Below are 20,034 nucleotides of genomic sequence, written 5' to 3' on the forward strand. Positions count from 1 at the left end.
TTATAGAACACCCTAAGTGACATCCTGTTTTAAGTAGAGTATCTATAAACTTCTGGAGTACTTTTTGTTGTTCAGTCTGAAAAATGAATGATTTCTTTACACCATGTGACATATAAAGGCAGTGCTTTTGGACTGAAAACTGATGCATCTTACTATTGTTAAATAAGCTTTTCCATAGTCTGACTGACCCTTTTACATCCATTGATAAACATTTTGCTTCATTATATTTCATTTTACACTTTAATGGTCTGAGTTTCTTTTTCAAAAACTAATTTTTGTTATATTTCCCCAAAGGGAAGTAATTTAAGACTTAATGGTACCCAATGATATGCTGAAAGAAGACTAAGCACCTGACATTGTCATTGCATCTATGTGGACTGATCTCTCTGTCCATTACAAAATTGCAGTTTACATGCAAATCCGTTAACATTTGTATGACAAGAAGCCTGTATAGTTCAACAGAGCTAGGGAATGGAAAAAATAGGTTTTCTTGTCTTAGACTGGTTAGCTTAGTATAAAAACCTAACTATCAATCACAATGTGTGTAAATTGTGATTTAAATTCTGTTAATTAAAAAAAAAAAATAACCTTCCTTCTGCCTAAAACTGTGTGTTTAGTTGAAGAACCTTGTCATCACTGTGGCTGTAATAGGTGTGTATTCAACTTCCTCCTGTGTTTTCTTAAAGAAAGTGAAAGCTGTCAGCATTTTAATGCTTTAAAATAACCTCTGAAGCCGCTAAAGAGGATGTATTGTCATGTATGTGTTCATACATTTGTTACTTTTAGTCTTGGTTCAATACATTTTTTGCAATGGTGAAGCCTGTTTGGCGTAGAAGCACCTGCTTAATTAAAGAGGTGTCCTGAGCTCATTTAATGCAAGGGCTGCTAATCGTGCGTGGACACTCCTAATCCATTGTGAACCTTCTGTGGTATGGTTTGAGACCTCCTTGTACAAGTCTTTGTCTACAAAGAGATATTCATTTGTTATTTTTAATCTAATTTAATCAGTGGTCTCTTTTTTTTTTTTTTCTTCCTTGACTTATTTCACAGGCTAGGCTGATACACATCGCTTTTTAATCAATATAAGAATGTCTACAGGAGTCAGTCTGCAAACTTTTGTCTATGACAACACAGGTGAAGGAACTATATTGCATGATGGCAGCGAATACAGAAAACCTGTCCTGCAGGTGATGGAATGTACAGGCCCATGCAGTCAGCAATTCATGTGGTGCTGTTAAAAGTCAGTCAGCACAGTCTTCTACCTAATCTTCATGAAAGCTGCAGCCTTAATGTGCATGTTCTGAAGCAGTCATGACATTCATCTTGTAGCCATTTGGATTTCCAGCTGGCTGTTGCTTCTGCTAATGCCCTCAGAGGGCTAAAAGCTTACAGCATCAGGCTGGAAAATTTGGGAAGAGGTCATCAGGAGTGACGAATGTACTCAGAATCCCCAAATGCTTTATTGTCATGGTTCTGGATGTTCATTGGAAATTCTCTGCAGTTTTTCTGAACCTTTGCTCCAGAGAGTCTGTGGATGCTCTTTGGCTCCATTAAAAGTGTCACCAATAGATGCAGACAATGCAGTCGCAGAAGTGGGAGGAAGGAGAATTGCCCAGAGTATGTGCAGGGCACAGTTAGGGTGTTCCACCTTGCCAAAACATAAAACTAAATTAGTCATAGTAAGACCACCGTACTTGATCATGATTGGGAGTAGAACATGGTGAATAGCCAACCCTGTAAGTCATTTTTAAATAGAACAAAAAAGTGCATTGGGGCGCATCAAGGGTCTTTCCTTCTCCCACCTACAGATTGTCCCAGTATTCCTCAGGAAAATACCAGTGCTATTGCCTAGAGCAAGGGTTAGCAGCTCTTCAATGGTGGTGAAACAGCCCGTACTTTTAATTTCTCAGATTAGGGTTTAAATCTCTTGGAATAAACAGCTGGAACCAGAAGATAGTTTCCCTTGATTACAAGGTTCACTTGATAAGCCAAAACACTGAAATATCGCTTCTGAAGGAGGCAAAGATTTCTGATTTCTGCTGCACTCACAGCTGTGTGAGACTCATGAACTGGGGAGTGGCAGCTTCTCAAGGATGTGTTTCTTGAATGATATTCAGAAGTCTCTCAGTTGCTTTCTTTGGAAGAAGGTTGTAGGGTTACAACATTGCTCTGCATTAATCTATGCCCTAGGAGAACACAGTAGATTTTTTTTTTTTTTCATAAATATAGCCTATTTAATTTTTTAAGTATTTCTGAAACACAAGGATAAAGGTCAAAATGTACACCAAATCTGATATTAAAGATCTCACCACAAAGAGGTGTTAAAACATTTTTTCAAGAGTAAAAGCACTAAGACTTCTCATTTTCTTACTGTATTTTCTCATAATTCTTAATTATTACACTAAAATGGAACACAAAATATTTAGATTTGGGAGGATTTCATAGTTAGTTTGACTTTGGCAAGTTAATCTTCAATTTTTAGTTTATTTAGGAGAGGTAAGGGAAGGATCAGTTGTTTCCATGGCACTGTCCTTATCTATCCTTTCACTCCTACAGGGGATTTCCAGGGATGGCTGTTGGCAAAGGAAGTCCTAGAAGTGCAGCTCCATTACTGTTTTAGTGTTAAAATGCATCACAAGGTATCCACACAGATGGCCTCTCATCTGCTGGATTTGTAGTTTCCAGGAGGGAATATTGGGAGCAGAAGTATCTTCTTCTCAGTCTCTCATATTTTTACTATCAGGAAATCCTATCTCAGCCTTCTGCTGTAGTGCCTTCAGTGTCTGATTTAGTGCTAATTATACCAGAGCATCAGGGGAAAAAAAATACCAAGTTTAAAAAGAAATCTGCCAATTCTGGAAAGTAATATGACCCCAAACAGGAGATAAAACGTAAAATTTTCCAAAAATAAGAAGCTTCATGCTGCTGTATAGCAACTAAGAGGTCTGCAAGAGTGCCACTAAATGAGAAGATAAATCAAGAATTAGAGATAGCAGCAGTTTCAAGTATTTCTTAAGACAAAGAGAGAATAATGTTACAGACAGAAATATGTTTTCCAGAGGAGAGAAAGTATTAGAGGAACACAAGCAAGTGCCAGAGTAGGTGCTGACTGACATTCCCAAGCAAGATTATCCCCAGAGAGGTGGGAGTTACAGCGGTGGTGACAGGGGGACTCTTCCTATCTCAGTTCTCAAGATTGCAGTCAGCGGTGCTCTTGCTGGTGGTCATTGGAGAGCTGCCTGGTCAGAAGTGCTGTTTCCCATTTGAAACTATTAAACCATGTCAAAAGACAGACAATGTTTTATTCTGGGTGTTGTGGGCTTTTTGGCATGACTTTTCCGTGTAACTACTAACTGATGTAGTTACTATGCATATGCGCTACATAGGACAGTCTCTCCATTAAGCTGCAGTCTCTATTAATAAAAACATATTAAGTTTTTAAGATGGTTAAAAGTTAAGCTGGGAAGTAAGAGCTATTACAAAGGTTTTGTAAAAAATGATCAGCAAATATGTAACCAGCAGCCTGAGGAAAGCAACCACAGCATCTAAGGTAAAAGGAGGATTAGTTTCCATTATGACAGGTCTCAGCTAGGGAAGGGAACAACCTGGGGGGCTGGAAAGTGCTGGATTCTCGTTCTTGCTTTCTGAGAGTTTTTCATGTTTGTCAGTCAGGCCTATTTCCGAAAATGTGCTCTCCCCTAAATAAACGTTATTGAGCCCAACAAATGAACTCTGGCTACAAGCAGATGACATTAGACTGACATCCCACTGGAAACCAAAGGATTCCAGTATCACTGTCCCACTGGGCAGAGTGCTGAGAGCATGGCCCCAGCCCTGTTCAAGCAAGTTGCCAGCATGCAGCCACAGAAGACCCACAAGAGCACGGCTGCCTGGGGAGCCCAAGTTGGCCAACCCATGCCACTTGGCAGGAGTTTGATGGTGCCTGGAGAAGGGTTCTGGAGCTCCCCAGTGGTGCTGTTACCTACCCATGACTCCTGCCAGCCCCACAGTCGGTGGATGGTTTCGCATGTGGCAGACCCTGGGAGTGCTTGCTGACTAAGTATTTGGTTGAGTTTTCTCCTTGTTTGAAGAGGAGAGTCAACTGTTGAGCTGCTTTGAAAATTTGCTGGGGTCCTGATCATCACACTGGATGACTCTCAACATCAGCAGAGAGTCTGTCATTTTTTCTGCAGTAAGGCCAAAGGCCAGCTACCAGGCACAGTGCTGGTCTCTGACACTGGGTTGCAGATCCAGGACAGAATGAGTCTTACAAGGGCTCAGAAGGACTTGAGCTACCTCATTTTCCAAAGCCATCATCAACTCATGTCTTAAAATGAGACTTGTTTACTACAGACTTCGGCATTAAAAACAAAAAAGCTGTTACTTTGCTCTTGCCAGCCTTGGTGTATCTGTCTGTTCATCCCAATGAAGGCTGAAACCCAGATCATAAGTCCAAAGCTGCTGTTTACCTCCTTAGCCAATTCAAGATGCAGAACTTACTTCATCAAAGCTAATCTGTGTCTGTAGCCAGTATACTGAATTGAATTACTTTTCATTCTGTCTGGCATAAAACTACCTGCCAATGTGCCTGGGAAACTCCAATAGCCATTACCATCGCAGGGCTGAGACAGAGCCTTCCTAGTTGAGCAACAGCCCTGCTGTATCATGGACTATAGCACTCTGTAATGGAGCAATAGCAGCTACTTTTAAGCTCTTCTTCACCTTTGCTACACTGCCCAGCAAGAGATATAACTATGCACATGCCAGCTGAGGACCCTCCAGAAGTTTCCTGGTCTCAGTTTTGCTGCAGTTGATAGGATGCTGGTTGATTACAAAAGTGCCCCCAGAGACTTGGATACTGCTGATGGTTCCCTACTCCTGTCCTATTCAGGACTATAAATGCAGATTTTTTTGTTTACCATGCAGCTAAGCTATTTATGAAATCTCATGATGCAGAAATTCAACTGTAAATATTGCATGCTCAAACAGTTGAATCTCTCCCACCTCTTCCCACTTCATTCCTGCTCATCATTTTCAATACTCTTAGTGGAGGAGCTGCCTACATCCAAGAGCGATGGAGCCACTCTGCATGGGGAGACCAACTGACCGAGGCAGTCTGCTGCTTTCCCAGTCAGACATGTCTCTCAGCAGAAATCAGCTGCATTTTAAATTCAGTGCCCTGCTGTTCTCCCATCACCTCCAGCAGAGCCTGTAGTTTCTATTGCAGCTCTGCTCCTTGCCTAGCTCTGCTTCTTGCTTCAGTTGGCACTGAGAAAAATGGCAGCATCTTCAGAGAAGAAAAGTAAGATTTTCTTTCTTTCTTTCTTTCTTTCTTTCTTTCTTTCTTTCTTTCTTTCTTTCTTTCTTTCTTTCTTTCTTTCTTTCTTTCTTTCTTTCTTTCTTTCTTTTCCTTCCTTCCTTCCTTCCTTCCTTCCTTCCTTCCTTCCTTCCTTCCTTCCTTCCTTCCTTCCTTCCTTCCTTCCTTCCTTCCTTCCTTCCTTCCTTCCTTCCTTCCTCTCTATCTTTCTTTTCTTTCTCTTTCCTTCTGTCTTTCTCTCTTTCTTCCTCTTCTCCCTCCCTCGCTCTCTCCTTCTCTCTTCCCACTCTCTCTATTTTGATTTCTTTCTCTCAGCTTGCTATCTTTTTGACATCACACACAGAGTGATATAAATATTCTTACAATAAGCAGGCAAGTCCTTTTAGTACTAGAGACTAACCCCAGTCCTGCTGTGGTTCTGTGCAAACGAACTGCTGTGCCCGTTGGGGAGCCCCACAGATTTTGGTACAGACCTGAAACACAAGCCATATTGTGCAAAACTTTAATTTACAATTTCTACATCCAGTATGTTTCCTATTTCATTACACATTGTGATAGCTAGAAATGATTGCATTAAAGCCCCAGTTCTGCAGCACTTGCTCAGACAGAAGCTATGTCAGGTGGTGCCTGGGCTGGGCACAGGGACAGACCCACCAAGACAACGGACACATTTTAAATTCTTTCTGTCTTGGCACGGTCCCAGCAAGCCTATATTCACAGCAAGTCCATGGGGTATACACGCTTTCCCTTATAACTAAGCAACACTGTAACACTGATTCCCACTGGTAACTGAAAGGACACTGTATCATGTACTGTCAGGAGTTGTGTACCTCATATGCACAAATATATTTTACTTTTTATATTTTTCCTTTGATGTTAAGTCAGATGAATTTGAAAGCTATTGGATATGATTCATCTCACTACCTTTAACTGTCTGAAAAGGAGGTGCCTGGTCTAAGATATTAATCCAATTTTCCTGCAAGTCAATGGAGAAAGAAGGGAATTTTTACTCCTGCTGCTGCCTCCTGAGGGTGGGAGTCTCTGCAGGCTGCAGGTGACTGGTGTAGATGGGATGTGGAGCACTTGGTTGGCTAGCACTAGCTGGGAGAAATTACACACTCTGTTTACTCAAACGGGAAGCCTGAATATTTCTCGTTCTGCATATTTAGGAGTTGTTAATAAAAAGTAAGTCTGTGCACAAATAGAAAACTTTTCTGCTCAGGGCCTGTGTTTGGAAAGTATGCAAGAAGGTCTCTCTTTTATGCACTATATGGCAAATCTGGTCATGAAATATTATATTGGCATAAAAGAATGGAAAGTATTCTCCTGATTGCAAGATTTAATTTAATAGGAAGATCCTAAATATGAAACTATGTAATCCTAATATATATTCTTAAAAACAATTTCAGAAGGACCCTGCCTTTTTCAGGGGTGGAAAAATCATCTGAAGGAAAACAGTTTCTTAACATGAAGTTGTTATTAGCTTCTTAAAATGTAAGTAGCAGTTCCAGCATCCTATGTTTTCATGCTAATTAAGTTATGTCTGGGGGTTTTTTAGTATGAAGGCATATTTATTTCAAATTCACCAGCATAAAGAGCTGTTACAAGCTCCAGAGATCAAGGTTCTGGTGTTACAAATACATAACTGGAGACAGTCCTTTCCTAAGCATTTATTGTCAACACAGACAAGATAGGAATGGAGGAGATGATGAAAAAGAGCTGAAGTGACTTGCTAAAAGTCATGTAATAGTCTCCTCTCCCAAGTTCCAGTGCAGGAGTAAAGCTGCTCACTGGAACTAAGATGCAGATGGACTAGCTTACCCTACAGTTAACTTGGCCTTTCCAGTTCAAGAAAAGTGTTCCCTAGGGAGAAAAACAATATGGCAAACGTTTTATATTCAGACATGGAATATCCGAGCAAGAATTCTATGATTTTTAGCACTGTTAGCATGGCAAAAGATTTTGTGATGTATAGCTGTGGTTGCCACATCCTTGTTAGCAATCCATACTAGCACCCAAGTAAAATACTAGCTGAAGGTTGCTGAGCATAATCTTTTTTTAAAAAGTGTACAAATATGAGATAATTTGAGACATCTTCTGCATCCCAAGTATACTCTGATCCTGTCCCAACTTCTCCACTCAGCCTTGACTGTTTCTTTATTGAGAACTTTTATGGAGATTTCTCATGCTAATCCAGTGAAAAGATAGTTGGTGCTCTGAGCCCTGAAACCACTTGAGGTTTTGTCAGAAAATAAATCTGACTCCAGAGTTCCCAGTACTCTAAAAGATTGTAGCCTCTCTTCTGTTGGTTCATATTTGTCTAAAAAAAAAAAAAAAAAAAAAAAAAAAAAGTAAATTAATTATATTTGTAGCAGCAGGCTTTGTGCCAAATCAAGAGCCTAACTTCATGCCAGACCATGTATCATCCATCCTTCAGCAGTCAACATAAAATCAGAAAAAGCTTTTAGCTAGCTGGTGGCTGGGTGAGCAAACCCATACTGGAATGGACCAGAGTGTGCTGTGACCCAGAAGTGCGCAGATGTGGCATGAGCCATCATGGCCTGAGGGTAGACAGCCATATTTTGGATTGGGTTTTTTTACAGCTAGTCACATTGCAAACTGACAAAAAGCTGCTTAGCCCAGGAAGCCCTAATAATTAGGTCTCTGTGCTGGGCTAACAAAGTTAGGTTGTTTTCAGGGAGGATGAGATGTGGGAGAGGCCTTGCATCTGCCTGCAAAACATCGAATGGACCTATCCTGGGACCACAGCCTGTGAGTTGCTGTGTGGTGAAGCTTCTTTGCTGTGTGGTGAAGCTGTGTGCTTCTTCCCCCTCCTCTTGGGTGAGGTGCGTGAGGCAGTTGTGATTCATTGCCTTTGGGATACCTGAGATGGCAATGCTCCCTGCTCTGGTGCAGATGGGGGTTTTACTGTCCTATCAACCATTAAAGCAGTATCTGTAGCCATCACTTCTGGTTGTCAAACCACTAAAGTAATAAAAGGAAGTACAGAGTAGGACACTCATTGCCAAAATCATCTGGGTGTGAGCTGAAACTGAAAAATCAATTGCTAGGCATTAACTGCTGCTGGTTTAACTCTTCATGAGTGAATTCATATATACCTAAGTAGTTTTATATACTCCCTTGTGATTCCCATAGGCGTTTATGAGCAAGATTTGGGGAGACAAGTTTCAATGTTATTGTTGGTATTATCGTTATTATAGTTGCTAATTGCCTGTAGAAGATTTGCATTTAACCAAGCCCAGGTTGCAGTGTGTTAGATCAGGACCTGCCCTGGAAGGTTCCTGGCACGACAGCCAGCTGCTGTGGAGCAGGGGAGATCAGTTTCCAGCGCAGCCTGGGGCAGATCTCTTGAGCCCTTTTCCCAGGCGGATCTGACATCCAGAAGCAGCCTGTTTTCTCTATGTTTCTCCAGATGGTTGCTCTGCCACAAATGGCCAGCCTCAACTATTAATTCCACTATCTGTTGCCTCTCTAAATAAAGATATCAACAAATTTTTCACTAGTTATCAGGAAATAAGTGTCTTAATTCAAGTCTACTGTGAAGTGACTTCTGTGTCTTGGCCTCATGGCAGTTTCAGTAGATCTTCCTGATAGCTATAGATAAAATACTTTTTGGAGGAAAAGAAGTAATCCTAGTGCTAAAACATGTTTCTGAACTCACCATTGAGCATTTTCATAAGTTTAATCATATCTAATGCATTAAAGAATTTATCATTTGTAACATATCGTTAAAATCCCTGTGGTATAATGTAGCAGTAACTTGTACAAATACACGTGGAAACGTGCAAGCAATAATCTTTTTTGTTTACAGTATTAGAAAATATTTTATATTTTATGGCAATTTGGGGAAAAGAAAAGCTATTGAATTAGTTTAGAATAATTCCTCATTTGTATCCTCTGAACTAGGCAAACAGTCTTTCACTTCTCCTTTATAAGAGACATTCTGTGAGCACTGGGGCTTCACCCACCCACAGCAAGGAAAATAACGAACAATTGTGTTTTAAGGGCTGTGTCACATGCATGTGCATCATGTGTGTGAATACTGTACTGTTACAGTTCTTTGGAGAGAAACAGAGGAGTTGTGGATCCTATTTTCTAAACCCATCTCCTGGGATGAAAACAGAAGTGTGCTAGTCATCCCTTCTCCTACATATCGCATGACTTCCTTTTTCTTTGGCGTTTCTTGAGAATGGAGATGCCCAGTTACAATTTTCACACAATCATTCCTTCCCTGAAATTCTTGTATAAAAATGAAGTAGAAATATGAGTTAAAACCAAAATATTTTTTAGTACATCTGATTTCTATTGTCTGTCAGATATAGCTAGCATTGGCACTCATCTGCCAACAGAATTACTTCTCAACTCCTCATATTTGTTTATTTTAGACTGGGAACTCTTCCAGAGGGGATATACCCTAATTATTGTATGTCAGTGATGGAAGTATTGAAACACTCCTTCTACACCAAACCAAAATTGCCAGAAAAATGAAATTCACTTCAAACACTAAATGATATTATCACTTATCACAGATACATACCTCCTTACTGCATTTCTATTGTAGAGATATCACTATTTTGCTTATAGTTTACATTTTAGGAACATATTTCTGTTTTCCTTAGCAAAGGAGCTGTCTGCAGTGATTTTATCTTCACCTCTTATAAAAGAAACATCTTTCATCCATCAATACTTATTAAATCATATATTCAGCATTTAATTATTTTAGGTCTGTCTTCTGGAATGGAATTCTGATCTTGCGTGAAATGCCTAGGGAGTGTCATAATCTAAGCCAAAAGTCTCTGCTGGATGTTCATTGCATGGCTGCTTGCAGGGTGCCAGCACTGACCTGCAGGGTTGCAAAGCCTCTCCTGGGCTGGGTAACCTGCAGCACTGCCTCTGGCATCAGTGCCTCCAGCTCACTCCCTGGATACATACCAGTATAGATAGTATAGATCTATAGTTCTATAGGTCTGTATATTATGATCCACTACCTATATGTGGGATGCTCCAGTACGGCTGTGATGAACATCTCTGGATCAGTAATAAGCACTGAATACACCCTATTAGTTTAGCTTATGTTGTCCCAGAATCCAAATTCTGTGAAAAACCTAACTCTGAATTAAACTCATTCAACTGAATTTTATTTTAAGCAGCACAAGAAATTAAGCAGGTACATCTCTGCTTGATTTCTCTACCGTATTTTAGCATTCTTTGAGATTTAGGTCAGTGAATTTTTATTGTTCATGACATCCCTCCACCTACCTCCTCACCCTTCTTCTGGGATTCCCTTCTGGGTTACTCTCTTCGTCTCATCAGGGACTCTTTCTTTCTCCCTCTCTCCCTCTGACCTTTGAAATACAATTTCTTCTGCTCCATTTGGTCCATCAGTGGAAAAGGGCATTCTTGCCCATAAAACCTCTGTCTTTTAGACAGTTCTCAATGTCTTTGCTTTTGGCAAGCACTTTGATAGCCTGGATACTTGTTTGGGCCTTTTTATTTGTTTTGTGTTCCATGCTCGGTATAGTTCTGCACTCTGCACTTGCTTCCATCCAGCTCTGTAGGACAAAAAGGATCCTTCCAGGTAGTGCACACTCTTTACCATCCCTCTCTTCTCATGTGAAGTCTTAATGACTTATTTTTCTCCTCTTTACTCTTTCGCATGACAGGATTCTTACGAGCCTTTAGCTATTCTGTTGCTCTTGGAGAAAAGGGATTGTACACAGATTTCTTCAGCACCATCAGCGCACACTAATACATCAGGGATTGTACTGATCCCCCACCACACCAAAACAAGATTTTGCATCTGGGAATCCTGCCTGGGCTGCAACTGCTTATTTTCAACTGCAACACATCACGGAGGATCACCTCCAAGGCCAAGGATGTGGCAATCATGACTATTCATCATGAAATCTCTCACGGTGGTAGGTAACGATGGCTGGAGTGTGGCCTCAGGCTCACCAGCATACTGCCCGTCAGACAGTCTGACTCTGGCTGTCCTCAGCCTTGGCTGTGCTTACAGTCATGCTTTGCTGTCACACGTGAAGTTGCATCCAGGAAGTGAGAAGGAGAGTAGCTGAAGAAGTGCTTGGATTAGACAAAATTCTGGTGTTACTATTAGTGCTGCACATACACACAGACACAAACAAGTCTGGCAACCTGGGACATGCAATACTTACAGGAGCACGATTCTCTGCAAATGATGTCCCTCTTTAACCACTCATTTCCTTTCTCTTGCAAAAGGAGACTGAAAGAAGAGAAAAGAATAAAGACACTGAATCCATTGTAGCTGGCTCTTTTACATAGACATTTTGCTGCTTGCACCTTCCTCTGTCTGTAAGAGCCTTGACAGGAGGATTTGGTCTGAATAACTGCAGTCTTGCTCAGTAACACAGCACTTCCTTTCCTGGAAATGCATTTTATGCACCTCAGCTTCAAACTCTAATAACCCTCCCAGCCAGCTAGAAATATGGTATTCATGTTTAAAAGGTAGATAAAAGGTTTTGCTTTCCTGAAACATCCTTCATAGGATGAACGAACCAAATTACATTTTTTCTTGAAAGATGCATTTACTTAGATGTTGTGGTTTGAAAGCAGAAAAATGTTCAAGAACCTGATCCAAATTCAGACACCAGTCATGCAAGTCATCCTCTAGTATGAAGAATTCAAACAAGATTTCTGATCTGATGACTCTGAAATGCAAAACCCCAGCATTCTGAAAGCCCCTCAAAAGACAAAACCCCCACCCAAACCTTGCAAATAATTGTTTCCTCTTTGCTCATTTAAAAATTCAATCCAATAGTTTCTCACATGTGGCCACTAAACTGTCATTTTAAATTTGCAAGATAATCTACTTCTGGCCTGCAGTGACACGAACATCCTCCTCTACCCATTTGGCCCAGCAGATATTAACCTCAGTCTAAAATTGTTAGCTGAGCACATTGGCACTAAGAGCTTGGAGGTATGATGCCACCGACCCCAGTGCCATTGCTCCTGGGATGAAGTCAGCCAGATCCCTGGCACGGCTGTGCTATTTTTCATCTGTTCACATGGCATCCTGCCCACTGGCAAGGGCTTCTGCCAGGCTTAACGACTCATCAGTGCCAAGCTAGGAAGGGTTTTGGTGAGCATCCCATGCTGTGGGCATAGATAGCTCCGTCCCCATCACAGGCACTGCTGCATTCGGGCAGTTGGGGCGTGGGGCTATTTGAGCATACAGGCATTGACAGGATATCTGTTACCCCACAACAAATAGGAGTTGTGGGGGTTGTGAAAGCCTTTGTTTGCTCTCCTGGGTTTCTTTCCTGCAGTGTCACCTGGTGAGTAGTTACTGAGCCTCACAGGGAGCCTGGGGCAGCGGGGCAGTGGTCAGGAGGGCACCAGGCCTGGCTCTGCAGGTGGTGGCCAATGGAGCCAGGGCCACATCCCACCAGTACGCTAAGGCTCATTGCTGCCACAGTGCGCTGCAGCAAGCTGGTATGTCATGCTGCTCTCTGAGGTACCTGCCAGCGGGAAATACTGAACGCCTTCCCTAGAATGATCCTTTGAAAGCAGCAGGAAGCTTTGAGATCGTATAGGCCGAGAAAGCGCTATTACTGGGTGTAAAGCTTATTTTATAAAAGGAAAAGGGGTTGTTGTAGCCTTGCACTGCATGAAAAACCTGAAAAAGACTATAAGGTCTTAACTACCATTTTGCAACTTGCAAGCCACCTCTGCAGAAACATGTGAGTAAATGCCTCGCTGTGCCCCTCTTCTAGTTAAAAATAAATTCCTTTACAAGTAAATATCTTTTAGCAATCATAAGCATACAATAGAGTGTTGTACTGGATGGTGCTTAAGATATATCTATATTTTTTCAGACATACAGTAAAATTTTAAAGATTGTCCAACTTTTCCATACTTATCCACCTTACACTGATGGTCAATTAATATAAGTGTCCATGTTTGTCTTCTGAAATGTTTTTGACCTGTGTAGTCAATACCTGAAAATAACTTGCAAAATAGTCACGGGATTGAAAACATTAGATTGGGTTTTTATCAGCTCAGGAGGAAGATAATGGCCATCTTGTCAGATAATTTATTTGCAATGAATAATTTAGTCTTAATTATAATCAGCTAAAGTTTTAATCCCTTACATCTTTCACTAGTCAACTTCAGCATATGGGAAATCAAGATAAATTTACCCTTTTAATTAGAAAATCAGAAGTTTTTATATGCTTGTTTGTTGATGACAGGTCTCATAAAAGCACATCACAAACAGCTGATGTTTCAGAAATTCTGTTTTATACAATGCAACTCATTGATTACATGAAGTGTTTTTAATCATGAGACTGAATTCTGCAAGGATGCCTGATGCCAGCACAGCAGCACTTCTGACTGTGCTCTTTGACCCAAGTCATCTTTTAGACTTCAATGGTTGTTGCCATGCAGCACCTAGGTTGGGGTTTGAAGTGACAAGGCAAAGGCCGCATAGCACTTTATGGCTCTCATTTTTCAGGTGCCTTTAATGGGCTTGATGCCTTTTCAAAGAGATTTAAGATGCTCAGGAGAGTACGATCCACTTCTGGTAAAATATGAAAAAAAAAAAAAAGGTTTATGATATTTTACTACCAGAAATACCAGCTTTTAGAGAAGTATCTTCCCCTTGACAGTGTGCTACTGTATTTTCTTGTGTTTTGTGAGTAGCCAGACTAGGGAAGGTGGGGTGATTGTTAAAAATATTGGCATGGGATGGAAAAAAAAACAAACCTTGATTCTCAGGTGGTTAAAAGGCAAGAAAGGGAGTTGTATGGTTATTCCAGAAAACCAAAATAAATCGATATAAAAATGTAAGATATTTCACATTTAAATAGACAGGTTTAAAGTGTTTCCTTGTATTGAAGAAACCACCCTGGAAAGATACATCAGAGTATAGTGGTCACAAAGGACCAGTTAGGGAATCTTGAAGACTAGGAGGTTGAAAAGTGTTGGACAGCACCCAGACCAGTGACCACAGAAGGAGGTACACCTCTTCACTCCTGCTGCTTGCCATCTTGTCTGTTTGCACCATCTCCAGCTGCAACTATGCTGCTTAATAAGACAGGCCAGGGAGACTTTCCCTGCCTCTGAGGTTGACTGGCACCCCCACAGCTCACCTTTACCAGTCTGACTTTTCAAAGCTGCAGAGCAGGCACACTCAGCATGTATGCTGGGAACATGCTGTCCCCAGACCATGCCCAGGCATTTCTCAGAGAGTACCAGGTGTTATGGGCCAGGGACCACACCAATAATTGAGTGGCTGACCCAGGGCTCAAGCCCCCACCTGCCCTGTTTGATTTACCAGAAGATATACAGCCTTAATACCTGCTAGGGTGTTGTACTGCTCCTGCTAACAGAAAAACTAATGGGGTTATGTAAGAAGCGGGGAGAGGGCCATTGACAGCCCCTCTTAACCCTATAGAGAATAGCTCAAACAGTGGGGACGTAAGGAAGGAGACAGGTTCTGCACATAAAAAATTATCTTTCCCGTTGGCGGAAAAGCACTTGTATGAGTAAATGTTCTTCTTCCTTTTTTCCTCATTTCTCTTCCTCTTTACCTATTCTAAAATAAGAAAAGTATGCCAAAGGTCACATCATGGCCATACATCTCTTGCTCCCAAAACTGTCCAGCAACCTTTGTTCCTTTTCCAGGCTTACAATGAAGGCAACATTAATACAGAATAACCCATCTGTTGTCCCAGACCCACAGAGACAGATATCTGGCCTCACTAAAACTCAAAACAGTTATCCAAATCAGAAATATTTATTTAGTGAAATAAAAGTGAGGGATTTTTTACTGCATTACATCCTCCCCTGAAAGAGGTTGTATTAATTAGGATTTGCTCCCTTTGGGCACATTCTGCTTCCTTTGATGGCCCAACCTTCTTATTTTCCAGTTTTCTTTGCAAGTGAACTGTTTCTTCCTTGTGGTAATATTTTTAATATATTAAAAACAAGAAAAAAGAAAATTACACAATTTTCCAATTTTTCTCCAGCCGTGGATCATATTTAGATACCCATAGTGTAAAGTGTACACGAACACAATTGATCATTACCTCGATAATACACCAATGTACTGTAAATACTATCTTGGCTTTTCATTTCTTGAAAACCTGAGCAGTTGTCCATCCTTATCAAAAATACACACACACGTACAAAAAAAAAAAGAATGTACAAAGGGCTTCAGATGTCAAACTCCAGAGTAGCAGCTGAACAGTCTCCACTACATTTTTGCTCCGTAGTGATGACATCTGCTGCTTTCATCATCCCAAGGAACCACATATAAGATGAGGTCACTGTCAGCTCTCAGATGGGAGAACTATATTACTAGAGCAGAGGTGTTAGGGGTAGCAATGCTGGTGACTCATTATGTGACACATTTCCTTCTGAGTCACTGTTGAATCAGTGTCCTGTCAGGATGCTGAGAGGCATCAGTGGGTGTTGTCTTCATCTCCTGAAACCAAGAAAGTCACTTGTTGACAGTGAGGTTCTTCATCACTTGCTGGCTGACCTGGAGAGAAACCAGAGGGAAATTGCAAAATTTTTCTCTAACAGGAGCACGTCTCTCAGAACAGGCTGTGTTTATTCTCTGCACCATGCTTAAGTTCTTGTAGGTCTCTGAACTTGGCAGCTCACAGCAGGGTCCTGTAGTCATCATCCGTTGCGCAGTAACTTGCAGCTATGCAGTAGGGACCTTCCACCAGGGTTAAATCCTGACATGTGCTGAATTTTACTAAGCTTTTTTCAGCATAGAAGCTCTGACAGTTGGTTATATTATGTCATAGATTTTCAGATTGAGCTGCTTCAGTGAAATATTTAATAATGGGAAGGACAGTGTAATTCACTGGTGTGAACAGTAAAGGGCTATAACCTTGACTTCCATACACAAGAAGAATCTTCCCCGGTCTAAGAAAATAAAATTCCACAGCACACTTCTTTGAGGATATAAACACTAAAATGGATATTTTACTGATAGTGAACTAAAATTAATCATCAATACACAAAAACATATATTCTAAATTATACTTAAAGCCAGTGACATCAAGCAACAAAAAAATAAATGTTTTTAAAAATACCTGTCATAGTAGTGTTGCAAGCATGATGTTCCAAAATCAAGTACAAGAAAATGCTTGTAGAAAGAGGCAATATTTTTGTTAGGCCATCTGCAAAACCTAAAGAGGCTTTTGAGCACATGGTGTTTCCATCAGCTCTGGCGAAGAAGTGTCAAAACCCAAGGCTAGAAACATTTAATATAACGTTGTGTCATGGTTTAAGCCCAGTCGGCAACTAAGCAGCACTCAGCCACTCATTCACTCCCCGCACCTGGCGGGATGGGGAACTGAATTGGAAGGGTAAAAGAGAGAAATCTTGTGGACTAGGATAAGGACAGTTTAATAGGTAAAGCACAAGCTGCGCACACAACCAGAGCAAAACAAGAAATTCATTCACTGCTTCCCATCGGCAGGCAGGTGTTCAGCCATCTCCAGGAAATCAGGGCTCTGTCATGCATAACAGTTACTTGGGAAGACAAACACCATCACATTGAATGTCGTCCCCATCTTATATGCCTAACATGACATCATATGGTCTGGGATATCCCTTTGGTCAGTTGGGGTCAGCTGTCCCAGCTGTGTCCCCTCCCAACTCCTTGTGCACCCCCAGCCTGCTCGCTGGTGGGGTGGGGTGAGAAGCAGCAAAGGCCTTGACTCTGCGTGAGCCCTGCTCAGCAATAACTAGAACTCTCTGCATTATCAACAGTGTTTCCCGCACAAATCCAAAACAATCCCATACTAACTACTATGAAGAAAATTAACCCAGCCAAAACCAGCACATGTTGTTAGACTGAGATAAGAATTGTTTGTCTGACAGCATGTTCATTTAATTCAGCTGTATCAGCTGATTTAATAAAAACTGTTATGCCTACCTACATAACTTATAGTAAGAAGTGAATTGAAAGCCATCGCGTCTTATTGTTTACTTCATTTTAAGGACAGCACTATTAGATGACATTACTTATACTGGTAAACTTAGTTTCCTTGATATTCTTTAACTGTGTAGCATCTTCGTGATAAAATTACTTTTAGAAAACAAAATAACTCTATTATATTTAAACTCAAAATGAACACAAGCACCCTGTCTGCAAAATTAAGCAGTGATTTGATGATGCATAGCCAATGTTTGTTTTGTAGCTGACAATGAGAAAATAAACTGTGAGCTCTGTACTTTAAACTTGCAATTTAAGAAATATTGAAAATAAAAAGGACCACATTAGACCATGTAGTTTGCTTATGTGACAGATTTTTTGCATTTTAGAGGTATATTACTTCACATTATTATGTGTCAGAACTCATCAGATTAAGACACAGGAAGTATCCCAGAAAATACAGACATGTTATAACAATTAGTTTTAGTTTTTCAGTGATGTTCTGTTGGAGTCACTGGGCTAGTAAACAACATAAGATTTCATAATGTCAAAAATTTTTTATGTCGCACTTTTATTTCATCTTTTATTTTGTTGAAATTGAAACACTCCTACAAAATTTTCATATCTTAATGAAACTATTTTTTGACAGAACACAGTTCAGCCAAAATGTTTTTAACAGCTTTTCACATGCTACTTAAAAAAGGCAAAGAAGCAGAATCAGTAATGTCAATTTGAGTAACAGCTTGCCTTTTTAATCAGTAATCTAGAAACACAAATTAGCTGTGCACTATAATCTGAATCTGTGACATGATTCACTATTATATTACCTTTCAAGTACTGGGTATGTTGTTACCTCTGTTTTCTGTAAGATGAAAGCAAAGACATTTCCAAAATGGGAAATTCCCTGTAGGTAGCAATTTAGAATTCCTTCACTCCTTCAGTAATTGCTTTCAACTTCCGGAGACTCAGTTTCCGTGATGATTAATGTCCTGCACTTGCAAATAGGACTTGATGATTCTGAGATGCATCGCTGAGTAAATAGACTGATGTGTGAAATCCACAGGAAGACATTTTGCAGATGCCATTTACTCCTGGTAGCAGTCAATGAAGTAAATACCACAGTAAATCAGACATGTGCTCGCTGCAGTGATGACTGAGTTGCCGTGCATGGCAATATATGCGTTTAGGGTGTTCCCCCAGTAGAAGTTTGAGCCCTCTAGTGGTCTTCCCCCTGTGTTTAACTAGCCACCACAGATGTCACATGTGCTGAGATTGTCTTCTCACGGTATATGGGGCCAGTGGAACCAAATCTGTTTCCTTCTCATTGTGTGATATGAGTACAGAGAGTGAGGCATCCCTGACACTTCACATCCTTCCTAACAGCCTGAGAGCGTGCACGACCACACAGAAGACGGATGCTGCTGCTGCCCATTGCAGCATCTCCTATGGATTTCCAGATGTTTTAGTAACTATGGGCATGTTCTCCTTCAAACTATGGCAGGTGTTCATGCTGAGCAAGCATCCAGGTGGCCTCACTGGCTCAGTTTGTGCTGCTTTCCCTTCCAAGAGGAAGTCAAGGAGTTTGTGTTGGTGATAGCAGGAGATGAGGTCGGCGGTATGAGAACACCAGGGGTAGTTTTAGGGCTTTTGTTTTGCCAATTATCAGGCCTAGCATAAAGGATACAGCCAGCATAAAGATGAACCAATAACCAAATTGTATTTGATACAAAAGGGTCAGTACATGGGTGAGCACTGGAGGTACAAACAAGTCAGATTATACATAATCAACATCAATCCCACTGACCCCAACAATGACACCACATGACCAACAATGGGTGGAATAAATGGTGAAATGCAGTCTCCCATAGAAGGGACAAGAGACAACCAAGTCAACAAGCCAAACACATAAGACCAAGGAAGCCACATACTGAATCTCTACACAGCCCACATTTACAAAAGCCAGACCTGACTGGAGCCCAGTCCCAGGGAGGCAGGAGGTCCTTCCCCAACAGGGAACTCTGCACAGGGCATCCACCTCACAGACAGACACTGCCCCTGCCTGCAAGTGGTCCCAGCTTTTATCCCCAAGTGGGACACCTGACCTTTGCTTACTCAATGCAGACACCTGGGGCTCATTTACCCAATGGCTCTCCCTGCAAGGCCGGCACCACCCTGGAGGGAAGCCTAAAGGTAAACTCACCCCCCCTTTGTGAAGGGCTGTGGGAATCACCCATATGTCAACCTTAATTTGGGGCTTGGGGTTGAAACCCCAGCATTTCAGCTTTCCAGCTTGTTTCTGAGAGTACATGGCCACTACTTCTAGCTGCTAAATCATGTCAACTGCCTCAAAACGACTCATTTGTTAGTCCTTAATCATTTATGGCCAAATGATTAGTTCTTTTTCATGTTCCTTTGGAGTCTTGAAACCAGAAACAGATCGAGTACTTTTCCGTGTGTGTGTAAAACAATTTCTGCAACTCCCCACCCAGTCAGCTATAAATAACCTCAGTCCCCCGTGATTATCACATTAGAGTGGGAAGTATTAGTGAGACAATTTCAGGCACCCAGCCAGCTTTTAACAGCACTTTACGTCCTGTCACACAGATCTCCTCTAGGATCTCCTCGTGAAAGTTACCACCAAAATATAAACGCTCACTCTGTTAATGCTGTGGCAGCACATGTTACAGTATGGGAATGATGAATGTACACATCCTATCATGCAGCACACTAGGTAAAAATAGCTAAATCTGGTTGTCCCTGA

Source organism: Athene noctua, chromosome 3 (assembly GCF_965140245.1).
Source record: "Athene noctua chromosome 3, bAthNoc1.hap1.1, whole genome shotgun sequence".
Lineage (NCBI taxonomy): Eukaryota > Metazoa > Chordata > Aves > Strigiformes > Strigidae > Athene > Athene noctua.